Source organism: Camelus ferus, chromosome 21 (genome assembly GCF_009834535.1).
Source record: "Camelus ferus isolate YT-003-E chromosome 21, BCGSAC_Cfer_1.0, whole genome shotgun sequence".
In the NCBI taxonomy this organism is placed as follows: Eukaryota; Metazoa; Chordata; class Mammalia; order Artiodactyla; family Camelidae; genus Camelus; species Camelus ferus.
The window spans coordinates 9,869,926-9,895,558 of NC_045716.1; the positions used below are offsets into that span (position 1 = coordinate 9,869,926).

At 41.7% G+C, this 25,633-nt stretch overlaps 2 long non-coding RNA genes across 3 annotated transcripts in view; both read right to left on the reverse strand.

The window, feature by feature from the left end:
* The window catches only part of LOC106730010, a 357,525-nt gene extending 355,141 nt beyond the window's left edge, over window positions 1-2,384 (reverse strand). Inside the window, exon 1 of the long non-coding RNA XR_004313870.1 lies at window positions 2,293-2,384. This is a non-coding gene — a long non-coding RNA (uncharacterized LOC106730010). The remainder of the gene's footprint in view (window positions 1-2,292) is intronic.
* Window positions 2,385-9,951: 7,567 nt separating this feature from the next.
* On the reverse strand, window positions 9,952-23,805 carry LOC116658650. Of its 2 annotated transcripts, XR_004313874.1 has the most exons (5): window positions 23,534-23,805; window positions 23,237-23,305; window positions 22,019-22,135; window positions 10,887-11,011; window positions 9,952-10,787 (listed from the first exon to the last, which is right to left on the reverse strand). It is a non-coding gene; the product is annotated as an uncharacterized LOC116658650 (long non-coding RNA). The 2 variants fall into 2 exon arrangements; XR_004313873.1 differs by having other exon boundaries at window positions 9,952-11,011.
* Window positions 23,806-25,633: the final 1,828 nt, after the last annotated feature.

Below are 25,633 nucleotides of genomic sequence, written 5' to 3' on the forward strand. Positions count from 1 at the left end.
ATTATAAGCGATGGTTATATGAGCAAACCTAATTGTCAAAATTCATCATATTGAACATTTAAAATCTTTCCTCATTATTTTATGTAAATAATACCATAACTTTAATCTATCCAGAATGATTTCTCCTAGATCATCAAAAGAGAAAGAGAGAGAGAAAAGAAAAAAGAACAGGCATAGCCCTTGTGGTACGATAGAGATTGACAATACAAAAGCAGATAAGCAAACTTATAAGTGCATGAAGTAATTCAACAAAATGCTGTCATAGAAAATAGTAGCAGGATCTTACTAGTGTGGTTGTGGAAGGCGTTTCTGAGGAGAGGCCTAAGAGCCAGAGGGTAAAAAGACACAGCTGTGTAAAGAACCCATAAGAGAAGCATTTCAAGAAGAAATGATGTGTGCAAAGGCCCTGAGGTGAGGGAGTGTGGTGGTTCCAGGAACCGAAGAGGCCAGTGTGGCTGGGGCATAGTGGGTGATGGGGAAGCTAACATGAGATGAGGCTGGGGAGGTGGGCAGGGGCCAGGTGATATGCATCGGGAAGGTCACGGTCAAGAGTCTGGATTCTAACTTAAGAGTAATGGAAAGTTACTGAAAGATTTAACACAGGGGAATGATGGGCTTTAATTCATGCTTTTAAAAGATCACTCTGGTGGCTGGAGTGAAAATGAAGGAGCAAATGAACTATATAAACCAATTTCTCTCTTAAAAGCTATTAACCTCTCCCAGAATAAGTTGTTTTTCAACTGAATAAAGCAATTTTACTCTATCCTATCAATCTTGAGGGCTTGAGTGGCAAGTGTAAAAGAAGGATAACTCTCTACTAAATGAAATGGGCTTGCCTCTTTCTGATCATTTCATTTATTCTTCAGCCTGAAAAGTACTCAAGTACTCTTGACTACAGGATGGGGCTTGACTGTTAACAAAATGCAGCCTCACCTGTGAAGGTTGCAGCTTCAGGAGGGACATTTAAAAAGCAAGTATAAAGGAAGAAGTTACCCCCAACAACCAGTCCCACCTGCTGGGTCAACCCTAAAACAATGGGGAGAGGTACAGACTTCAAAGCCAGGTTACTCTCTCAGGCACTCTGCAGTTACCTTTTTCTAAAAAAGGCTAGGTTAGCAGAAAAGCAAAAAGCAATTTTCTCATCCTCCCCCACACCCCGTCTTCCAACTTCATAAAAGAGGCGTCAGCTCAGCCTGCAAAACTAACATGGAAAATACTCATCACGTATGCAGCTAGGGAACGCCGGAGGCACAATTATTTTATTAACCAAGGACTCTCTGCAAACATGCACTGCTTGGAACAATGACTACGATTCCACCCCCATGGGGTTGCCTGATTAAACAAAAAGTAAAAGTTGACAAATAGAGGGAAAGAGTGATATGCTCACCTATCTGCAGTGGAAATCGATGCTCAGCAAATGTGAGGTGGGGAAATACTACATAATGGGAGAGATCAAAAGAAAAAGCTCCAGCTGTGTAGTTTGTTTTCGGCCCGTCAGCCGAAACAGGTATCTTCTCACTCAGAAAGCGGCAGAACAGGGGATACCCGAGGTGACCTCCGCCTCCTCCTCCCACTCGGACAGAAAATCTTTACTTGAGAAGAAACAGATTTCCCCAGTATCTTAAAAGCACTCGGCTGTTTTAAGAACAACAAAATAAACACAGGTAAAAAGAATGGTGCAGTCTAACCAAGTCATAAGCTGGAAAACAAGACACCTCAGGGAGAATGAGCTCTAATTACAGACATACATGGAACTTGATTCCCACGCTTCTAGCCAGGAATGCTTTTTCCCCATCCCCAACCCCCGAAGCTACCAGCCAAGGATCTTCGTTTACTTGAGTACCTAACTGTCCAAGAGTAAACCATTCAACAGCAAATAAGCCCCAGACCCAGTACTCGCCACTCTTTTACCCCAAAAGCCAACTCCTGACTTACCAACTGTTGGGCCGGGTAGTCTCTTCGTCCCGCTCCCTCACTCTCTCTCCTCATGTGTAATTTTTGTTTTTAATTTTAATGTTTTGCCAAAGTAAAGAACCTGAACGTTAATTACTGGCTCCAAAAGACTCTGGGAACAGCATTAAAGCACTTCTAAATTAAAACATGAGGTTTAAAACTCAGTGTGCTTAAATCCAAAGCTTTCTGAATTTACCTAAAGGCGGAAGAAACAAACAAAAAAGTAAATACTGCTTGCTTCCATTTTGAACCTAAGCATCTCCACAGGATTCTCAAACGAAAACAAGAGCGTATCTTTAAAGTTTTGGGAGCGGCCGAACATTCTGGAAGCCTCCTTACCTATTTTAGAAGAGGAGAGGCAGCCGGTGCTGGAGGAGGGCGCAGAGCAGACGGGACCACAGGCGTCGCGGGCCCTGCATCCAGGGGAACTGGAGGCTCCTCAAGCGGCGGACGGGACCACCCGCGTCCCGGAAGCTGCATCCGGGGAACTGGAGGCTCCTCACGCGCCTTCTCGCGTCCTTGGAAAGGAATGCCCGCCCACAGTTCCCACAGCTGGGACTGCTTTCAAGGAGGCAGCCTTGAGAGAGCAAGGTGTTATCAAGACCATCTGGTCTGGATACGTGACTGAGCCTCGTTAAGGCCTCTATATAAATTGTGCCGCCCCTAGCAGGCAGGTGCGGCGAGTTGCTCGTGGTGCAGCGCCCAAAACACGAGCCCCCGGATTTCCCTGATTCATTAAACCTGCCGCTCACCAGCCTCGAGGGGTGCGCCTCTCCCCTTGGTCTCTCCTTTTCCAACGTGTAAGGGCCCGTTTCCAAACTAACAGCCAATTTCTAGCGCTCCTTGAAAAGAAGGGTTACTCAGAAGCGCTTCAATTTAAATCCTTGGGAAGTTAGGAATGGGAGCAGCCTGAGGGGCAGTTTTGCTATCACACTGATTTTCTTTCTCTTATTAAAATTTTATTTAATTTTTATTGGGGTATAATTGACATATAACATATTTATTGCAGGTATACAACATAGTGATTTGATAATTGTGTATATTGTGAAGTGATCTCCATGACATTTATTTTATAACGTTTACTTTACAACCACCAACCTGTTCTCTGTATGTATGAGTTTGGGGTTTTTTTGTTTGTTTGTTTTGGGTTTGTTCGGTTTTTTTTAAAGGAGGCCAGGGAAGTTCTCACTGAATTGAGAAAGTGATGGTCAACACTTTATTTAAAAGATACAGAACACCACCTAAGTGATCATTTTTATGGAATCTTGGGGGTCTTTGTAACCATTGCTGAATTAGTGGTATGGAGGGCAGGGAGTACCAAGGCCAACATTTGGGGCAGTTTCAGCTCTGGAGGTCATAAGCCTGGTTTCCCTGTAAAGTGTCCATGGCTGTGGTCTTTTCCTTCTCAGCCTGGTTGAACAGCAAGGCAGACTCTGGGGCATCTCCAACACCCATGTTACCCAAAAAGAAGCCCAGCGTGGTAGGAGTGGAGGGATCCTGTGGGACACACTTGGGCTGCTAAATCAATACAAACCCTGAAGTTTACCCCAACCCTGAACTTTATGTGAAAGAATTACAAACCTTATTTTAAAGGTACATTTGAGTCTGAGAAGGCTGCTACTTGCTGGCAAAACATCCTGAAACAGGGAGGCAGCATTAAGCAGAAAATAGTTTTTTGGTGCCTCCTATGTGCCAGCTACAACCCCAGCCCACAGTGGTGAAAAGAAACAGAACTCCCCCTTATGGAGTATATGGTCCAGTGGGGAAGACACGCGCTAAATGCACAAACAGGAATGATTCAGAAAATTCTAGTGTGCAAATACTGGGGACGCTACGAATTAAAAACTAGGGGCTCTGACAGAGTGTGAGGACTCAGAGAAGGCCTTCCTAAAGAAAGTGATGTATGAGCTGAGTCCTGAATAGCAAATGGGAGTTATTTAAGCCAAGAGTGTATGTGTGTGAGGCTGACGGGAAGGGAGTAATGGTTGGCAGTCTCCGGATGAAGGGACGGCTTGGAGGCAGCAAGAGACTATCATCTGCCGTATTTGAGGAACTGACAACCATCAGGTACACGAGCAGAGAGCCTGGGAAGTTCAGCTGGGGCTGGAGGGTAATAGTCAGTGTAGCTGCATAGGTAGCTGGAGGCCAGAGCAGTAGGTAAGCCCTGTTAAGAATTTGGACTAAACTCTAAGTCAGTGACAAGCCATAGCAAAGGCGTGAGTAGCACAAGTAGGTGTGTGATTTTAAAAGAAGATTTCAATAGCAGGGCAATGAATGGATTACTGGAGTTCAAGAGACCAGCCCACACAGCAGGTGAAAAAGGACCTCATGTCCACACGAGGTACAGGTGTGTGCAAATGAGTTGTGTTTCCCTTGAGAAAGAAAAGATTGAAAACAACCATCACCCATGTTAAAGTATCATAAACTTCCTCTTTGGATGAATCAAGTCATCCAAAGGAGGTGTCCTTTATTTACTGTGCATCTTATTTGGAATCTAATTGGATTTTTTATGTGGTGGAGGGTAGGGAGAGAGGGAGGTTCTGGGTTTTTTTTCTTTCTTCCTTTTTTTTCCTTTTGAAGTGTATGAGTACACACGATGAGTAGTTGCCTTCGCGAGAGTAGAAATCTATCAAACGGAAAACAAGCAAACATCAAAACCTCTGCTTTTGTCCAATAGCTGTAAGCATAGCACCACAAGACAGAAAAGGCTATCTGACTATTTGATTTCCCCAATAATACTATTTTCCTTTTTTTGTATAATCTCTTATAATTATGGTAAAACAGCACCAGAGCTGTAGAGATTATAATCATTTATCCCCTATCCCCTTAAATCATCCATCCCCTTAAATGTCTATTGAGGGCTTGACAGAAGTTACCAAAATCAACTCTGGTCTAAGGCTATCCACTTACAGCCCTTGTTCATTATAAAAAAGATTTTGGAACCTCAACCAAAGCCTATCTTGAGACTCAACAGCAGCACACTGCCAGGAAACGCATTTTCACAGGATGGGGCTCACACAAAAGCATTTTTCTTTTGTTCTGGTAGGAAAAGGCATTTGGTATTTCAGAGTGAGGCTGCAGACAGGTATGCTAGCAGGAGAATGAGCAGGCAGGAACTGGGGGATTGGTTTTGACAATCAGCTCATCCTCCGTTAGATGAGCAGAGGCTGGTTTCCTGAAGTGAAGTCCTGGAGGGACACTGAAAGTAGACTTGAAAGGGGGCAGGGTATGGGGTTGAGAAAGTGGCAGTGGAAGGGGACAAAGCCAAGGTCCTCTCTTTGCATTTTTTTTTCCTGGACATCGTGCCCATGTTCGCCTCCCACACACACCCATGCTTATTCCTCAGACTCTCCCAGGGAACAAGTCTTTTGCCTGTGACTCGCCTGGGCAGCTCTGAGCTGGGTGAGCCAGCGTGTTCCTCTTGGGTTCCTTCTTCTTATACAAGGTATACACATTACAGAAGTGGAGGCAAGGTGCATAGATTGCTTGCACCATGGACATCTTATTTAATAGGGGCATTTATACATCTGACTTACAAAAATTCCTTCCCTGTACACACCAGGAAGGCAGTAAGACCCAGCTCATGACCAAGGAGTGTGCTTTCAAGAGTCCAGACAGACAGCAGGCTCTGATCCTGTCTCCCAGACACAATCATCTTCTCTGTCCATCTCTGGGAGTGTCCTGACTCTGCATCAGGGAGAGGTGGGGGCGGTTGGCTCTGAATGGATGAATAATTTCTTAGTTTTGTTTCTTCTTAGTGACTCAAAATTAAGAGTTTATTGAGGGGGAATATCACAACTGTTGACTAAAATGAGACCTTACAAAGTTTTATGAGCCCCATCAGTTAACCTGTGTCCTAACCTTTCCCTATCCATGAAACATCTGCTCAGCCATGGTGAGAGAGGGATTGGCCTATCAGTCCTTGCACACACCGAGAACGTTACTGTTACTACGTCTCTCTGCCCGGTTCACTCCTGTCCATCTTTCAAGGGATGTGAGTGAGTCCAGCTCTTGACTCTCACCTTCTCTAGAAATGGCTTTTACCACTTCATCCCATAATTTCCCCCTCCTGCAATTCAGAGCAGAGCTGATCTAAAACTTTTACTTGGCACTTAGCAGGCCTATGGCTACCTTGGTTCTGACCCTTTTATGGTCTTCTAACCTTTTATATGTGAATTCTGTCTTACCAACTTGGCTGTAAACTACTTAGGAACTGAAAGGCTCAGCTGGTAGAGCAGTGCTGATTGTTCTAATAAGGGCCTTTGGTGATATTTAGAAGTAAATGTTACCATGAGTAGGATCTTTAGAGATGATCAAATCCAGTCATCTCCTTTTACAAATAAAACATGGAATGAGGTGATTTTCTTAAGGTCACAGTGACAACAAGAAGTTAATCTTAAACTCCCCCAACCTTTACTCATCCATGCCTCTATTCCAAATTGTTGAATGAGTGGATTCCTTTTCTGTTCTTTTTCTCCATTACAAAGAACAAACCATCTAGAATGCAGACGTAAAGGAAGCTGTGGTTCAATCCAGTTAGAATCCCATATTTGTAAAAGGTGACTAGTTGACCATGGGTTCCAAATAAATTTGGGAAAGAACAAGGTGACATGGTCCTGAATAATGAAGACAGTTTAAGGAAAGGGGCTGAGTTGGGGGGCTCCCCTCCACCAATCAGAAACAGCCATCTTGGATTGGTCATATCTTGTCATATAGTTATTTCATTTACAAGAAAAAAAGATGACATCCATCACGTACCATTTTTGTCATTCTTGATCAAGTGCAAACATTTAAAGGTGCTTTCACACTCCTTTGAGTTGTGCAAAGATGTGGAGAAGTGTGAGTGGGAAATTTTGTTTTGGTGCTTGGATTTACAAACTGAAAGCTCAGTAAAGTGATGCAAATATCACCTTGGATGCCTATTATTTTTCTGCTAATAAGTAAATTTCATTAATTTCTGCACTCCTCTTTACTCTTCCTCTTGCACCATAGCATTAATTTCTTTTCCATTTCTCTCAATTTTCTTACATGATTGAATATTTTGATAATATGCTATAGTTTACTACGTAAGTCCTCAAGTGAGTCTCTGTATGCTGTCTCTAATTTTTCTTCTTATTCTTTCTTAAACTCCAATTAGACATTTGTCCTCATGACTCTACCAAACCTGCTCTCACCAAGGTCGCCAATGACCCTGACTTTGCTGGCTCTCTTGATCAATTCTCAGCAATTCGCAGCTGTCATCCTACTTAACCTATCAGAAGCATTTGATGTAGGAGATCACTCCTCACTCCTCAATACATTCTCCTCACCTGGTTTCTAGGACCCCTCCCGTTCTTTTTTCCTCCTACATCATGGGTCACTCCTTCTCCAGCTCTTCCACTGTCTCCTTCTCTTCTTCTCAACCTCTTAGTGCTGCAGTATCAACCCCAAGATTGAGTCCTTGGTCCTCTGTCCTCTGTCAACCATCACTCCTCCAGTGTCATAACTTTAAATATCTCCTAAATGCCAGGACTTCCCCCTTTTGGTACCCAGCCCAGACCTCTCTCCTGAACTTTAGAATTGCACATCCACAACTGCCTACTTCATTTTTTCACTTGGAAATCCCACAGAAACAGAACTCTGCCTCATCTCTCTCAGACCTGAATGCCTGATCTTTACCCTCAGATGTCTCCACCTTAGTTAATTGTTACCTCCAGCCCTCTCATTGTTCAGGTCAGAAACTTTGGAAGCATATTCTGATCCTTCTCATTCTCTCACAACCCACACCCTCCCAGTCTGGAAATCCTGTTACCTCTACCATCAAAATATGCCTAGGATCTGACTACTTCTCACCAAGTCACAAGGATTATTGCCATAGCTCTACTGGTCTCTCTGCTTTGTCCCTTGCTCATCCATAATCCATTCACAACACCGACACCAGAGAGATACTTTTAAAACACCAAGCAGGTCAGATCACTCCTATGATCAAAGCTCTACAGGACCATTTCACTCATAGTGAAAGCCAGAGTGCTTACAGAGTCCCATGAGGACCTACCTGAATAATTCACCTCCTCCTTACCTCTCTGACCTCATTGCCTATGACTCTCTTCATCCTTTACTTCACTCTAGACACACTGACCTCCTTGCTGTCCCTGGAATATTCCGTCCACTCTACTGCCTCAGGGCCTTTACACCAGCTGTCGCCTCTACCTGGCAACATGCACACCCCCAAAATCTGCCTGGTGTACTCCCTTACTCCCGTCAAGTCTCTACCCAAAGGTCACTTTTTCAAAGAGATGTACTCTGCCTGCCCTGTTTAGTATTATAACCTGCTTCTGCCTCATACCCCAATATCTTCCCTACCTTGCTTTACATCTCAATCTTCCTTAGCCCTTATAACCTTATAACATATAATATACTTATTTAATGTATTATTTGTCTCCACCAGCTGCAATAAAAGCTCTGTGAGATAGAGGCCTTCTTTGTTCCCTAATGTATCATAATTCCCTGGAATGATGCCTCTGAATGAATGAACCAATGTGTTCAAGAGCCCCCTCAGTTCCAGAGCGACAGGGATCTATCTACTGTGTACGGCCCTAAATGAGAAAAGCCAGATCCAACAGGGACTTGACTATTCATCAAAGTAGAAGTTCAAGTCATGGGATTTCATTTTCTCCCTCCTTCTGCCACATGGTCACCTGTTGCTCCCTTCATGTGGGTAACTGCTGCAGAAAGAATGATCACTTTCCTGAAATATGGATTCCACTCACTTACCCCAGAACTGAGAAGAAATGGAAGAATGAGGCTATGAATTCTTATGTACTCTCCCAAGCCAGGACAAACTCTCTTCCTTCAATAATCATTGAACCCTAACTCTGTGCCAGGAACTGGGATCATGTTGGTAAAAAGGGCAGGAAAGGACCCTGATCTCCTGGAGATTAAATTCTAGTGTAATTACATACCCTAATCCTCAATCCATACCAAGTTCTATGCCCAGATGCCAGTTACTAGAACTTATTTCCCCTGTTGGGGACAGGAGCAAACACCCAGTTGTTCCACATGACATTCATCCCTTAGAACATGCGGCTCGTAGTGTGGTCCCCTAACAGCATCAGCTCACTTGGGAGCTTGTTAGAAATGCAGAATCCTGGGCCCCATCCCAGCCCTATGAACCAGAAACTGCATTTTAATAAGATCCCCTGGTAATTCTCATGCGCAGAACTGTTTGAGATGCACCACCTTGGGGCTCTCCACCGACTACAAGCCCACTGGTATCACATGAATGGTGACCAACAGAAATTTGAGAGTAGGCAGAAAGGAGAGAGTTCAGTTCATTTTCCCTCTTACTATTAATAATAAATAGGGAATATTTTTTGATGCCATGGATGCCAATAGGAATTGTAGGAGAAGTTTCTTGGTCATTTAAAAATTCACAGAACACAGGGCTGATCTGAAATAAATACATGATGATTGTTTGCTAACACTTCGTGCATTCAAACAGATTCAAGAGGCAGTATTTAAAAGTCTTAAGTATGTTTGAGTATCTGCTCTAAGGCCAGACATCCTCATTTCTAAGCTGTCACTATAACACTAGTTGTGTTTCCTGGCCAATTTGCTTGGCTTCTCTTAAGTTTCAGTTTCCTCTTCTATAAAGTAGCAATAATAAGAGTACTTAACCTCATGCATTTATTATGAGGACTAGAGGAATTAATGTGCCTAAACAAATAAGCATACAACAGACATACAAACTTTCAGTTGTAAGGTGAATGATTTCTAGAGAGCTAACGTACAGCATGGTAATGATACTTAATAATGTATTGTACACTCAGTATAAGAGATCTAAAGTGTTCTCATCACGCAGACAAAAATAATGGAGAGAAAAAAGAAAAAAAGAAGGAAGCGTAATGCTAAGCATATTCTAAGCACTCAGTAAATTTTAGTTTTTATTATTACTATTATCATTCCAATCAACATTTAATTTATTCAATAGATATTTTAGGAATAGGGTACAATAATTGGGAAAATCAGGATGGAGTATGAGGAGCCTGCTCAGACTAGCTGATGAAGCAAGACGGCTCCGAGGAGAGAACGTTTTCGTGGAAACCTGAGGATGAGAAACAGCCAGTCGCGTGATGAGTCACAGATTCGAGCCGGGGAAGGGCAAAGCAGTTCACGATTAATAGAGATTATACAGGGCTTCAGAGTCCAGAAGAGGGGTCTGGAATTTATTCATCATCAGTGGAAAGCTACTGAATCCTTCTAGACAAGGGAGTGAATTAAACACAGAGGTCTGTTGGGGTTCCACTGGGGGCAAAGTTCTGGGAAAAGTCCCCAGGGCAGACAAAGATGAATCAAGCATGGTGTCAGCTTCTAAGGAACTGACATTCTAATGGTCTGACTTAAGACTTAATGCCAAAGTGGAGACATTCTCCTTCCATGTCCTCCCACTCTGCATTTTGCTAGCGGCACCTCTTCATTGAGCACCGCCAGGAACCAGCTCACCTGTTGGCCCCTTCGTGGACCTCGTGCAGACATCTTTTCCCCTGCGTTCCAGGCTCCTTCTGCCTCTGTCTCGTGTGGTTGTGATTAGCGGCTTTCCCTTCTATACTTGTTTAAGGCTAAATCTACCCTTTCCATCTTTGTTGTCTTGCCACCTATTAAAATGCTGGCACCTTGGCACGTGGTCAGTATTCCACAGATGTTATCTTGAATGAAAGAGCTAACATTTGTCTGCCATTTCTTTCTTTACTGCAAAAAATGTGTGCCCAGTTCAGCTTCTGCATTTCAATGACAAACCAGAGACCGCTAGACTGGGGGTTTTCTTGAGGAAAATTCTCTCTTTTAGTGACAATCCCCTGCAAGAGAAAAATCTCAATTTGAAATGCATTTTACTAATAAATGGATGGACTTTACTCACTTAACAGGTTTTTTTTTTTTTTTTTTTTTTTTTTTACCTTCAGCCCAGAATTATTACCATAGAAACCACAGAGAACGTATCTGCCGCCAGCATCTTGGTCTGTTTGTCTTAGTTTTTCCTCCCAGGGCCCTGGCGGTGCTTCTCATCTTACAGATGGGGAAACTGAAACACAGGAAGAGCAGGCCGCACAATGAGTCAGTGATCAAACAAGCTTCCTGTGAGCAGGCTGCCCCGGACGCATCTCTGAGGGGCCACACTCATCCTTGACATCGCCCTCACCTTTCGGCACTGCTTTCTCTCCCGTGTCTCCTCCCAGGTATAGCTTCACCTCTTCCCTGGTCCTATCAGTCTGTGTCTCTGGCCAAGCCCAGAAATCCCAGCCATGCCCACCCCAGACCCCTCACCTGGACAAAGCCTCCTATGCTAGCCCCTCCCTCGTCCTGCCTCAGAGCTGCTCACCTCCTCCCCAGCATCATTCCCTCCCAGCCTGCTCACAAACACTAATGGAATCTTCCAGCTCTGCCTCCCTTACCCCTGGAGTCCTATTCTTCGAAACAAAACACAGAACCTCAAGTTGACAAAGAAACTCAGAGTCATCCAGTCCCACCCTCTAAGGCCTCTTCCAAAGTAATAGCAGCTAATCTGATCAACCAGCTCGTGTCCATGGGCGGCTAAAGGAAAAGAAAAAAGGCCAGCATGAGAGGAGCCACAATGAAGTACCCTTTCAACATTCAGGGCAAGTTCACTGCTGTAGCTGCTCCGTCATGACTGCCACACTAACATGTTCCCTGGGAGAATCAGAACTCATCTCTACCAGAGCTGTTCTTGGACGCAAGGAGATGGGAGAGAAGAAATTCCCTCATTGATGAATCTGTTACATGAACATCAATCCTTGCTGGAGAAGATCCAGGTTTGGGCAACCAGAAGCTTATATATCATACAATATACAAAATTAAAGTATAAAATAGGTACCAAGGCAAGCATTTCTTTAGAATGAGGACAGAAATCATAACTGCACATTTTTTAAAAAGGTGATAAACATCACAAATATCATAAAATCCAAAGCATCCCAGGGCCAGGGCAGGGAGGAGCCCTGGACTTTCTTTCACCAGGGCAAGTAACTCTGACTTTAATCTTGGAATTCTTTTTCTTCTTCATTTCCTGCCTACATTTTTTGAAAGGTTGTCTGTCTTCTCCTCCTCCCTTTCCTCACCAGTGAAGTCCTCCCTAATTGCAGGCACTCTCTTCCAGTCACACCATTCCACTGAAACTTTCTTCTCAATTGTCCTCAGTGGCTCCTGAGCACCAAATCAAATGGCTTTTGCTCAACCTTTGTGCTCCTGGTTTCTCTTTCATGATAGATCCAACTGAAATCGAGTCCCCCTAAAACCAAGTCCCCTACTGAGTTTTTGATTAAGCTGTCTATCCAAAACTTGATTTCCTTTCTTATCTCCTCTGACCTCAATGCTGTGTTAGCTCAGCACAGTCAACCAGAGTCAGAGGCCTAAGGTTTCTGTTGTCCCTAACATCGTTAATGGACTAAAATTGCTGTTTTAGGCATCAGCATTAATGTACAAATTCAAGTTGCTTCTTCAGGGCAAGATTAGCTCATAGACCTCCCTCACAACCCCAAGCCATGGACCACCTGGCCAGAGAATCATAAACTGGAGACATCCTGACTCCTAAAACCATGATTAAGAAATGTCACAGAAATGTCACAAGATGATGATTAACCCCAGTTTCTTTGTTCTTCCCCTTTAAAACATCCCTAACTCAAAGACCAATGTGGAGTGATTCTGAGACTTGTCACCCACTCCCTTGCTAGGTGCCCTTCAACTAAATCCTTACTTTGCTGCAAACAGCCACTGTCACAGTTTGGTCTTCTGCACCATGGACACTGAGCCCTTGCTCAGTTACACAACCAAGCCTGCCTTCTCAGAATTCTGTCTGCCTTGGCATGCTCACAGCTACATTGTCAGTTTCCCTACCGCATGTGCTCATCTTTCCCTTTTCATTAGTTTTACTTCCTCCTTCGATTCACCAAATTGGGTATAACCCAAGGCTCAACCCTCAGCCCTTGCTTTCAGCAGTCCATGAGCTTCCCATCACCTGTCAAAGCTTCAAACATACAAACAATGCCCAAATCTGTCACTCTAACCCTGACATCTCTTCTGTGTGTCAGTGCTGCTGATTGGACACCTCCACGTGAAAGTCTCCCTGAACCTCAAACTCAACTTGCTTAAGGCCAAACCAATTACATGCACTTCAGAACAGGCTTCTGCACTCCAAAAACTCACTAGATTCTGAAATTCAATATTTCTAAAATTCAGTGCATCCTCTTCCCCCATAACTAGCTCTCTACCAGCACTTCCCCCTTTCTGTTAAAGGTCTGAGCTAAGTGGGTGAGTGTCAAGTCATAATCTCAGCAGAGGAAATAACACTATCTTTCTCCTTTCTTGTCTCCATAAACTTATTCACTCTGGTTTGTTCCTCATGAGAACAGGAAGTTGCTCTGAGGGGCTGACTGGGAGAGAGACTGCGTCCGCAACCCACTTCATGAGGTTTGGTTTACATGCAATTCTTTGTCTATCTTTACTTAGACTTAGAGCTGAGGCTCCAAGCTCCATTAGAATGAAAGCATTTTTGTGGTCAGTGATGCTACTGTGATTCTGGCAGCTAACGGAACTGTGGCGCTTAAGAGGAAGATGAACACTCTATTACTATACAAACAAACAAACAAAACAAAAAATACACCTTTGTTCTTGTGGAGTTGGGACACAAGAATAAAAACAGCTGTTAATCCTCTTAGCACCTCAAGGAATTAGAAAAAGTCATTACGAAAGGGAGCAGAATGGCAGAGTTGGGGGGAGGGTTCAATAAGAAGAGAAAGGGAGGAGAGGAGAGGGGATGAGTGGGGAGGAGGGAGAGGAGGAAAAGAGAGAACACTGAAATAAAACAGGAAGCTTGAATCTTTGCAGAATAAGATTGACTTTTCAGTGCCCTAAAGGAAAAAAATTAAATGTTCTCAACTGACTATTGACATACAGAATGGTTTCTAGTGGAAATTGACCTAGAAGTTGGGAAAGATGTTTTGTTATGGAGGCAAAATCCAGCTAAGCAAAGTAGTTGGAATGTAAAATCAAGAGAAGTAAGAACAATTTCCCTTTAAGATATTAAGACCTACCCTGAAGGATAAAATGTCTTATTCAGAGAAAAACTAAAGTTTGATATTTTATCTTATCTAGGTAATCCAGAGTCTATGTGTGTATTATAGCTCCAAGTGATTGGGTAGCATATACAGATTATTCTTGTAGTAATACATACCCTTATTTATATCTTAAAGTTGCTAACATTATTGCGGAACCAAAAAATGTCAATACTCAGAACTGAGCATGTCCAAATGATACTGGTCAGAACATTAATATTCCCTAAGATTCTGTCTTTGGTCCTTCTCTTATTCTATTCTTGTCTTCTTTGCAATCCTCTCCTAATTCTGAGACCTGCATATCCAAATCTGTACTATGTGTTTTCATGTGTTTATTCCTATGTGTTTATTAGACAAGAGGGAAGGAGGGCAGGGAACAACTGCTGAAAGAATGACTCAGCAATTGAGGACAAACTGGTTAGAACCAAGATGGTGGAAGATTCAACTTTCAGTAGACCTTGAGCCTCATGGCAAAACCACAGGCACCGTAACAGTTCCTAGACTGATCATAAAAGGTCAAAAAGTGGGTGAGGGGGGGCCAATTCCTGGAAATCTCCACCCCTTCTCCAAAATAGTTGGACTAATCCTTCTACTCATTAGCATATGAAACTACCAAGCTGCACATCTCCTGGTCCCTCTCTCTCTTGCCTTCTGAGATGGCCCACATTCTGCCTATGGAGTGTGTATCTTTCTAAATAAATTTACTTTCACTTTACTGTGCTTAGCTCTTGAATTCTTTCCTGCTTGAGACAAGAACCTATTCTCTGGCAGCATTGCCACATACAAACTACCACACATTCAATGATAAAGAAACATTGATTCTCACACTCATGAATCTGCAGGTTGACTGCCGTTCAGCTGATCTAGACTGGGCTTGGCTAGGCAACTCGGCTCCAAGATCTGGGTTAGGCTCATATCTGCTCCATATGTGTTTCCTTCTCAGACTCAGACTGAAGGGGCTTTTTCTTTTCATGGTTAAGTATCGGAGGCTCCTTCCCTGAGCAGAAACACACAGTGCCTCTTATGGCTTAGATGTTGACAGAGCAACTATCATTTTAATCCACTTTCTATAGGTCAAAGCCAGCCAGGCACCCAAGCACACCATCAAAGGCTCAGAGAGGAGTAGTTTCCCGATAGAGGCTGAGAAAGAGGAAGTGAATATTTGCTGGATGATATTTAATCTGCTACACTTCTCAAACTCAATGACTTCAAATCTCTCATGATCCTTGTTTTCTTTTAAGTAATGACCGGCACCATTATTCACCCAGTTAGAAAACCAAGAAGTCATCTTAACTTTTGCCTACCTTCAGTAACTTTATCAAATCTTATCGATTCTCCTTCCTACATTTTTAAATTTATCTGTACTTAATTTAGGCCTGTAGTGAAAACTGTAATGATTTTCTGACAATTCCTACTGTCTCTTTCCATAGCTGGTTGTTCTTTTATCCTAAAATGAAAATATTACAGAAATCAAGTAAACCCAGATGATCATTAAAAGCTCTTTGTGACAGAATTCCATCTAATAAATGTGGAAGAAATGATTGAACTTATAAAACCTAATGAACTATCTGACTCAAGCAAAGATCATCAATAGTTGAAACCATTAGATCAGGGGTTCTTAACCTCAGCACTACTAACATTTCTCACCATCAGGCTGCTTATTGTCTTTTTTCAGTTAACTGACAGCGCTCAGCCATCTAAGTTCATTGTCTATAATTTCATATCCCTTGAACTTCTCAAGCTCGCGAGATACTGCACCTGCCAGGACATTCCCTTCACCTGTATCCCATCCCAGTTCCCAGCAAAACTTTTAACAACTGCACTACTTACCACTAGCCGGGGGCTGTCAGAACACTAGGGATGGGATCCTTACTGCCAGCTGGTTGGTGGGCTGTCCAACTCTAAAATCCTATCTTGTAGCCTGACTCCTCAGACCAGCTTCCTTAGGTTGGGTTCTCCGGGAATAGACACCAAAAGAGGGATCTGCAGAAGATCTGTTGATCAGGGCTAGCTCTCCGGAACAACACGCTTGTGGGAGTGAAAGAAGCAGGACTAGCCAGAGTGAGAAATTAAACTGCCTACCCATCCCATGGGAAGCTCTGGAAGTAGGGTGGCCCTTCAAAGTTGCTTTAAATTGTGGGAAAGACGCTGTACCATCACATCAGCCAGTCACTGGATGCAGGCGCCTACAGGGAGGGTGTATCATTTGCACAACGCAGCTTCCTTCAGCTAACAGCAATTTCTGTTGGCTCTGACCCCTCAGGGGCCAGCATTCTCAGCTGCTGGGAAATGCCTCGGTCATGAGGGGAAATATGGGCCGTGACCACCTTACCCGCTACACCTGTAAGAGTGTGCTAAGGTTTGGACAGAGTCGGGTTCAACATTCTCCCCCCATTTTACTATGCAACCCTTGAGGTCAAATAATCTGTCTTATTCGTATTTATACCTGACCCTGCACCCCACACCTGGGACCTAGAAAAGGCCAAATGAAGGAATGATGGCTATAATTGCATGCATAATTAAGCCCATGTTTGATAATAATGATATAGATCTCAGCCCCCAAATTCAACAAACTCAATTTTCTTCTGTTATCACTCATCTTAATTTTTTATTTTATTGTAGCAGGAGATTTAATCTTAATTCAGGGTTTTCTTGGTTAATTCAGGATTTCTTTCCCCACCCTTCCCCTGATTACACTTAATGTCTCAGGATGGAAAGCATACCAAAGGGGAGGGAAGGAGAAACACCTGGCCCTCAATCTTAGGCCCTCTGGCATCCACTCAGACCCCATCATTCCCACCTGGCTTGTGGTTGCTGGGCCACACAGCACACAGCTGCATTCTCCTTGCCCTGCCCCTAAGGTCTCCTCGGGCCTGTCTTTCTCTCTGCCTTGTCCACTTCCATACTGTTTTTGGGCCTCCAGAACATATTTACTTGTTTCACATGCCTTCTGAGGTGAAAGGAAATGCTGCAAGGTCTTTCTGCTTAACTGTTACACGTGGTTCTCTCTACTCCACTACTCCCACTGTCTGCAGAGTAGAGGGAAACGTCTAGAAGACTGTCACCACCCCTGGATCCACTGCAATTTTAAGGACAGTTACCCTCTGCTCTCTGACCCCCCAGATTCATATGGGGTTCTTCTCACATGTTCCTCCCAGCTCCAGACTGGGCCTGAAGGAGGGCGTGGGGAGGGTGTCCTCTCAGGAATGCAGGTCAGCGTTAGTGTCTCGGTACCCATCACTGCCTTCCAAGCAGGGTGAATCACTCCCTCAGAGGTACAAGGGTTACCTAGTCTGGTGTAAGGAAAACTATCTCCGACTGCTACCCTTCTAAATCCATCAGATTTGTCCTTAACTTGGTGACCTGAGCCTTTTGGGATTTAGGCTACTGAAACTCCAGTGGCAATCATATTACAAAATTCAAATGTATCAAATTAACACATTGTACACCTTAAATTTACACAAAGTTATATGTCAAATATATTTAAAAAAAAAAGAAGAAAGCTGTAAGTTTTCTGAAGAAACATAAAATAATCTGATAATAAGAAATATTGAGCTACATCATATTTTCCTCGAAGGGTAGACTTCATACTGTAAAGCAGTCAAATTCCCTCTAAATTAAATTATAATAAATTTTATATAATTCCAATCAAAAGTCCAATAGGATTTGGAAAGGAAGTGGATGAGGCGAGAGGCATGGGAGGAGTTGATTATAAACTACATGAAGAGTAAATATACAAAAATTGGTAATGACAAAAAGTCATAAAGACACAGTTATTAAAACAGAGTGACTAATCCAGTAACAGACAAAGAGACCAATGGGACAGAAGAGTCCAGAACTGTTAAAAAGTAAAATTCAAATGAGTGAATCTGAAGCTCTGATGAGCTTATTTAACGATTCAAGAATGGGGCAGCATACCATCTACTAAACAAGGGCGTTCCGGGGGGCTGTACCGAACAGAAAGCTTTTTTAGAAATGGAGCAGGATAAGGAGGTTATTAGCAGAAGGAAAAAAAATTTCAGACAAGGTTACCTCACTCGTGCTGACGAAAATTTTCTAGAAATTCCACTCCTGGGAGAAATGGAAACTGCAGTTAAGTCTTGGTTTACTGTTCTCGGGGCAAGTGGCCCCACCTTGGGTCTGTTGATTCTTTTTTTATTCTTTTTCTTTCTTTTTTTTTTTTTTTAACAGAACCAAACCCAAACATGAGAGGAAACAGTCTAAGATGGTGCTGTCCTTTCAGATGAATGGGGAATTAAAAGATGGTGTTGCTTGTGTTATCAGTTATTCATTTTGAAAAATGTGTTGACTGTCTACCTCGGGCTGTACAAAAGTAGATTTTTAAATACATTATGGAGCTAAAGCACAATGAAAGTTTTAAACTGGAAGAAAACAGAGAAATACATATCTATGAGCATAGGGTGAGGGAAGTCTAAGTGTGACAAGAAGCTATAAAGGAAAAATAGATTTGCTTTTAATAATTAAACACTTCTGGGTGGAAAAAGTTAACAGACAGATGACACAATGGGAAGAAACGTTTGTAATGCATGTAACAGACAAAGAGTTACATTCATACCATGTAAAGTGCTGCTATAAACCAGTAATGAAAAGACAACAGCTTAATTTTTAAAAGAGTAAATTATATTAGGTAATTCACTGAAGAACTACAAAAAAAAAAAACCCCACTAAATAAAGCTAAAAATAAAAGACTTTCAACTTCAAAAATATTTAAAAATGAAAATTAACGAGACTTTTTTTTTTTTTTTTTTTTTTTTTTGCCTGCCGGTGTTGTAAAAAAGTTTACAAATGATAAATAGTGCTGATGGCATAGAGAGAAGGCAATTTCACATGGTGTGGGTAGGAGCGTAAATTAGTACAAATTTTCACAAAGCAACTTGGTGATAACCATTGAAAGTCATAACATATAGCTTGTGCCTAGATCTTTCAATTCTACTTTTCTATCCTAGAGAAATACCAGCAGAAATACACAGACCTGTATATCAACTTAGTCACTGTAGCATTTTTTTTTGAAACATCAAAACGTTGGGAACAAATTAAATGTCTCTTCATAGAGAAATGGCTGAAGATGTGCTGATGGTCTATGCACGCAGCCACTGAAAAGAAAGAGGTCGGTCTGGATGTATGCAGTAAGAAGAGAGGTCCATATTCTGCTCGGTCATTTTTTTCAACACACTTTCATTGAGCACCAGAATAAAAGCAGACATGGATCTAATTGGAAAAATACACAAAGGGAAAAATGTATAGGAAATAATTACAATAGCTGCTGTAAAGGAAACAGAACGGAAAACAGTAGGCGGAATCCTTGATTCATCTCCTTCCCATGCACTCGACACCCCATCAACAGACCTGAAAATTCTGCTACTAAAACATAGATCAAAAATTTCTGCATCTCTCCAATTCTCCTTCTACTATGCTTTTCAGTGGCTCTACTTAGAACTAACAATAAATTCTAAATCCTTCACCCCAGTTTAGAAAGTGCCACATGATCTAGGCCTCTGTCTACCTCTCCAGCATCATCTCTTGCCATCCTTGGACTCCAGCCACATGATCTTTTATTCTATTCCTGCCACATGTCAAGCTCATTCCCATTTGAGATCTATTGCTTTTGACTGGTGGTTTTCAACAAGGAGGGAGGAAGGAGACTTCCCCAGAGGGAACTTTGGAAATGTATGGGGGATATATTTAGTTGTATGAAGGAATTTAAATCTAAAACAGAACTGGAGGATATGCATATACCATTGGAGAAATGGAACTAAAGACCTTAGAGAATGATTTCCTATAAAAGCCTGTTTTACTGAAGACTGAAACTTATCTCTTGGCCAATGAACATCTGCCAAGAATCTCTCTCCATCCTCAAGCCAAAAACAATTACGGCTTGGCCCCCGCCTGGACCCTCCCCTCTTTGCACTGCTTGCTCATAAATACAGCCTACCCCAAGCCCTCAACAGCCTTGCCTGCAATGTGCTACAACATGTGTTTCCTAAATGACAATTTCTCCACTGTTCTCAAATAAACCCGCTTTCTGGTAACTCAAGCTTGCCTCAATGTACCTCTTGATTTAGGTTGACAGTTGTCACAGTGACGAGTGGACCTACTGGCATTTAAGATCTTAAGAATGCTAAGCACATTTCTGGGTGCATGAGCAAGCCCATAAAAAGGCATTGCCTCTGCTTACAATGCTCTTTAGCCCAGTCTTTGCATTCCTAGCTCTTGTTATTTTGAGTTTTTTTATTTTAAATTTTTTATTGAGTGTAGTTGATTTACAGTGTTAGTTTCAGGTGTACAGCAAAGTGATTCAGATATATATATATATACACTTTCTTTTCAGATACTTTTCCATTATATGTTATTATAAGAAAGTGAATATATAATTCCCTGTGATACAGTAGGTCCTTATTGTTTATCTATTTTACATATAGTAATGCGTGTCTGTTAATCCTCAACCCCTAACTTATCCCTCTTCACCCTTTCCCTTTTGGTAACCATAGTTTGTTTCCTATGTCCATGAGTCTGTTTTTGATTTGTAAATAGAATTTGCATCATTTTTTTTTAGATTCCACATATAAGTGATATTACATGGCATTTGTTTTTCTCTGTCTGACTTACTTCACTCAACATGACAATCTCTAGGTCCATCCATGTTGCTGCAAATGGAATTATTTCATTCTTCTTTATGGCTGAGTAATATTCTAATGTATATATACCACATCTTCTTTATCCAGTCATCTGTCGATGGACATTTAGGTTATTTCCATCTCTTAGCTATTGTAAATAGTGCTGCTGTGAACATTGGGGTACAAGTGTCTTTTTGAATTATAGTTTTCTCTGGATATATGCCCAGAAGTGGGATTGCTGGATCACATGGTAACTCTATCTTTAGTTTTTTAAGGAACCTTCATACTGTCCTCTACAGTGACTGCACCAATTTATAGCCCCACCAACAGTACAGGACATTCTCTTTCTCCACACCCTCTCCAGCACGTATTATTTGTTTAGCTCTTGTTATTTTGAATGGTACCTCCTCAGAGAGGCCTTTGCTCTAACATAGTTATCTGGTCTCTCTTTATCTTATCGCCCCATGTTAATTCTCTACATGCTGTTTATCTGATTATTTATTTATTTACTTGTTTGTTTATTTTCTTCACCACCTGCACCCCAACTAGGACGTCAGTTTAGAAGAAGCAAGGAAGTTATCTGTCTTGTTCAGCCTTCTATCCCCTCAACAATGCCTTGCACCTAGTAGGTGCTTAATAGTAGTTTGTGGAATGAATGAAGACTATTCACATTATAATGGCACAGTATGAGCCTGCTTTAGGTAAGATTCCTTGGATCAGAATAGTGTAGTCTTGAATCTTATCTCTTATCATGTGACCTTGGGAAAGTTACTTAACCTCTCTGAGCCCAGATCAGTTTTTGTCACTTACAAAATGGACTTGTGGAGTTGTTGTGAGGACTAGTGAACTTAAATGTAGGGTGCTTTGCATAATCCTTACAAAGAGCAGTCAATAAATTACAACTACTATTGCTATTTACTTATTTCGTGGCTTGGTTTAGGGCAAGAATAAGTCCTGTGATGTGTCCCATTATTTTTAAATAAAAAGTTGATATTCTTACCTATCTTGTGAGTCATAAGATATGACAATATGGACTTGGCTGTAGGGCAGAAAAAACATATTCATCTTCCTTTTAAATGTAGATCCAAAAACATATTCATCTTCCTTTTAAATGTAGATCCAGCTACCTGACCACTGATTATACTCCGATTCCCTTCCCAGGACAGAGCAGTCTTTCCGTGTTCTTCCAGAAAGACAGGAAGAGCCAATTTGCCATCCTAAAGGAAGTATGAATGATCTCAGCCCCGTGCATGGCATTCTTCTAATTGCCACCCTCCTAGACCCCCACAGAAGCCTCCAGAATTTCTTAGAAGCCTGAATACAACGCACCAAATGATGCAAAGAGGATGCTGAGGTTGGAGATGTCTTCCTTTGTAGCTCACACTTCAGAGTTCTGTTTAACACCTTTGTGTCTCTTTCTCACCATCTGAGTCAAGGCTGTTTTCTCTTCTCAATAAAGACATGGGGTGAAGAGAATAAGACACGTTTTACGTTATCGGAATCCCCAGCTTCTTCGGTCTACAGTCTTAAATCTCTGTCTAGAATCTTAGTTCATTTACTTAAGACCAGAGATGTTTGTGGCTTCCCAAAGCTTCCACCTGCCTTCTCTTCCAATCAGGATCAATTTCTAGGACTTTCCCTTCCAGAAAATAAGTATCAAGTTCCCTTCCACAGATTGGAAGTGGTGCGGGCGTGGTGGTGTTGGGGTGGACTGTGTGAGAAAACTGAGACCTCAACCAAGTCAAACTAACATATCCTTGCCCAGGGAAACATCTGACACCAACGGCTGCTTATCCAATCTCCAGTCTCCTTTGCAAATATTCTTGACTTGCACATGGAGTCTTACACATGTGGACACTTTCAGAGTCTGGTAACACTAAGGGTGCATCTTACTAGCTCCCATTGTCTTTGAAGTGGTTCATCTGCAGAAAGCTGGGACTACGACTGAAGAACCAAGAGGTTCTGTCCCTTGTGTTAGGAGCAGCTGGAGAAGGTGGAGTGGATTCCCTCGGTAGCTCTCATCTCTAGAGACATCCCTGTGTTAAGTGGAGGGTTTAGCTATAGGTAAGGCTAGCAAAGAACTTAAAGTACTATACCTCACCAGTCAAAATTTACACACCACCCTAGCTAATTGCATTTTAGGATGAAAAATTAGGCATCAAATGCATCACACTAGGCTGTGAGTAGAATGAGCATAGAATGTAGTCAATATATTCCATTAACTTTTACAGACAATCTGACACATGTCAACTGCTTTTATGTGTATTATTGCATATACTTTTAAAAAATAATAGAAGCAAGAGGCATGTGAGAAAATGTTTTAAAGGCTATGAAAATATAAGATTATTATTTTATTTTTATACTTCACAGTGAGGTTTACCTATATGTTGTTCCTAATTAGTGTTTTTATGTTTGATGTGATTTACACATCGTATGATAGGATTACAGATGATCCATTTTATAAAAACTAAACAGCAAGGAAGAACTTTTTTAACAATAACTTTATCAGGAAAATTGCTGAGGAATATAACAATTCCATTGACTTACCCTCAGGAATGATTTTCCAAGTCACAGAGTAGCTTCATTCCACTTGGCATTAACAATATTCCTATAAAGCTGTAAGAATAGGAATCAGCATCCTTATTTTACACAGAAGACAACTGAATCTCAAGATATTCGTGTTGGGGGGATGATATAGCTCAGTGGTAGAATGCGTGCTTGGCATACACAGGGTCCTGGGTTCAATCCCCAGTAACTCCATTAAAAATAAATAAACCTAAGTACCTACCCCCTCCAAAAAAAAAAACCCCACAATTAAAAAAAAAATTCACGTCTCTTACTTACGGTCCCACACATAGCTAGTTGAGTAGCAGAAGTTGGACTCAAACTCAAGCCTTCTGATCAAGAAGCTCAATCTCTTTCCTTTGTACTTTTTTAAAGCCAAGATGCTCGTTGGTGGCAGAGGGGCAATAGGAACAAATCAGATAGAACACAGGCGAGAGAAGAAACAAAAGAAGAATCTAAGAGCAAGTCTCAACAAGGAAACTCTATGACCTCTATCTACAGAATTACATCAATATATACATATATAATATAATATAATATAATATAATATAATATAATATAATATAATATAATATAATATAACATAACATAACATAACATAACATAACATAATATAATTCAGAGTGTGGGTCATAGGCAAAATGAGACTCAGATTGAAATGCAAGGAGATGAGGAATCACTGAAAATTAATGGGATAAGGCTCATGTTGAGTGTCATCATATAAGACATAGTTCTAAGAAGTCTCTTTGCATGTGGAAAGAACATCAGACGTAGAGTGAAGTCCCACCTCCACCATTTCTTAGCCATGTCACCTTGAGCAAGGCTCACAACTGTTCAGTGTTTCAGTTGTTTTTGTGTGTAAAATGAGGATAACAATCTTCCTTACAGGGGTTAGTGAAAGTTAAACAAAATAAGGTACATGAGAGTGCTTGATAAGCCAGAAAATACAATAGGAATTGAAAGCTGCAAAGATCTATGACCAATGTGTAGAGGGTTTCAATTAAATCTAAGAAAGAACTTTCTAACATGTAATATAGTCCAGTGCAGAAAGGGGCTCCCTTACAGTTCAGTGAGCCCTCTCTCCAGAAAGTTTTCAAATAGAGAATGTGCTGGAAATGTGTTCCACCTGTTGGAAATATGGCAAAGAGGACTTCTGCCTCAGAAGATATTACTACGATTAATTACGAACCCGAACTCTGTGGTGAGTAATTTTTAGCAACTGGGGAAGTTTCAGGTTCATATATGGCAATCTTAACACACACTGTTTTCCTTCCTTCTTAAGGCTGTTATAGAGAAGTTATGTCCACGAGAAGAACTCAAGCAGAGCCCAAATGCTGGTTGGTCTCTGTGCCTTTGGCTGTCAGCAAAGGAGCTAGCCCTTGGTACAGACCCGAGAATGCGCAGCAGGAAACAGTCTTCTGCTTCTATCATACACTGAGTCCCCTACATGACAGCAGCATTAATATTAATGCTGGACATTAATATGGAAAATTATAAAACGTTAATATGGAAAATATCTCACCACCCACCCAACTGCTCAGACCAAAAAACGAGAGAATTGTAATTTCTTTCAAGTCCCACACATCAGCAAATCTGGTTAATTCTAACATCAGAATGATTCTCAACCCCTCTATTATCAACATACCATGGTTCAAGCCACTGCCATCTCTCATCTGGAGTGCTGAAGCAGACTTCTGCTGGTCTCGCTGCTCAGAATCTACTTAAAAAACCTGAGTGTTCATTTTAAATTGTAAATGAGGTCATGTCACTCTCTGTTCAGAGTTCTCCAATGACTTTCTATGATACTTAGAATACAATCCACACCCTTTCCAATGCTTCCAAGGCCCTGCATCATCTGGGCCCTGGCTAACTCTCCAACCAGTTTTTGTTGTTGTTGTTGTTGTTGTTGTTGTCGTCGTCGTCGTTGTTGTTGTTTAATTGAAGTACAGTCAATTACAATGTGTCAATTTCCCAGTCACCCAATGTCCCAGTCAAAAAAAAAAGTTTCCTCTCCAACCAATTTTCATCGAGCTCACTCCACTCCAACCATATACCAAACATACCAAACGCCTTTTAGTCTTAAGCCTTTGCATTTTAATGTCTCTGACTGATGTGCTGTAAGTCATGTTCCCTCACCGCTTATCAAAGGATCCCCTCCTTCTTCATTACTCACTTTTGCCTTACCTGGCTTAAATTTTCCTCCTTAGCACTTCCTACCATCTGACTAAATAGATCTTTATTTGCTTCTTTGCTGTTGTCTATTTCCCATCTCTCCACTGAAGTATAACTCCACAAGACATTTTATTTTTCATTGTACCCATAGTACCTAGGGTAGTTTCCGGTACACGGTGGACATTAAATAATCTTTGAATCAATGAG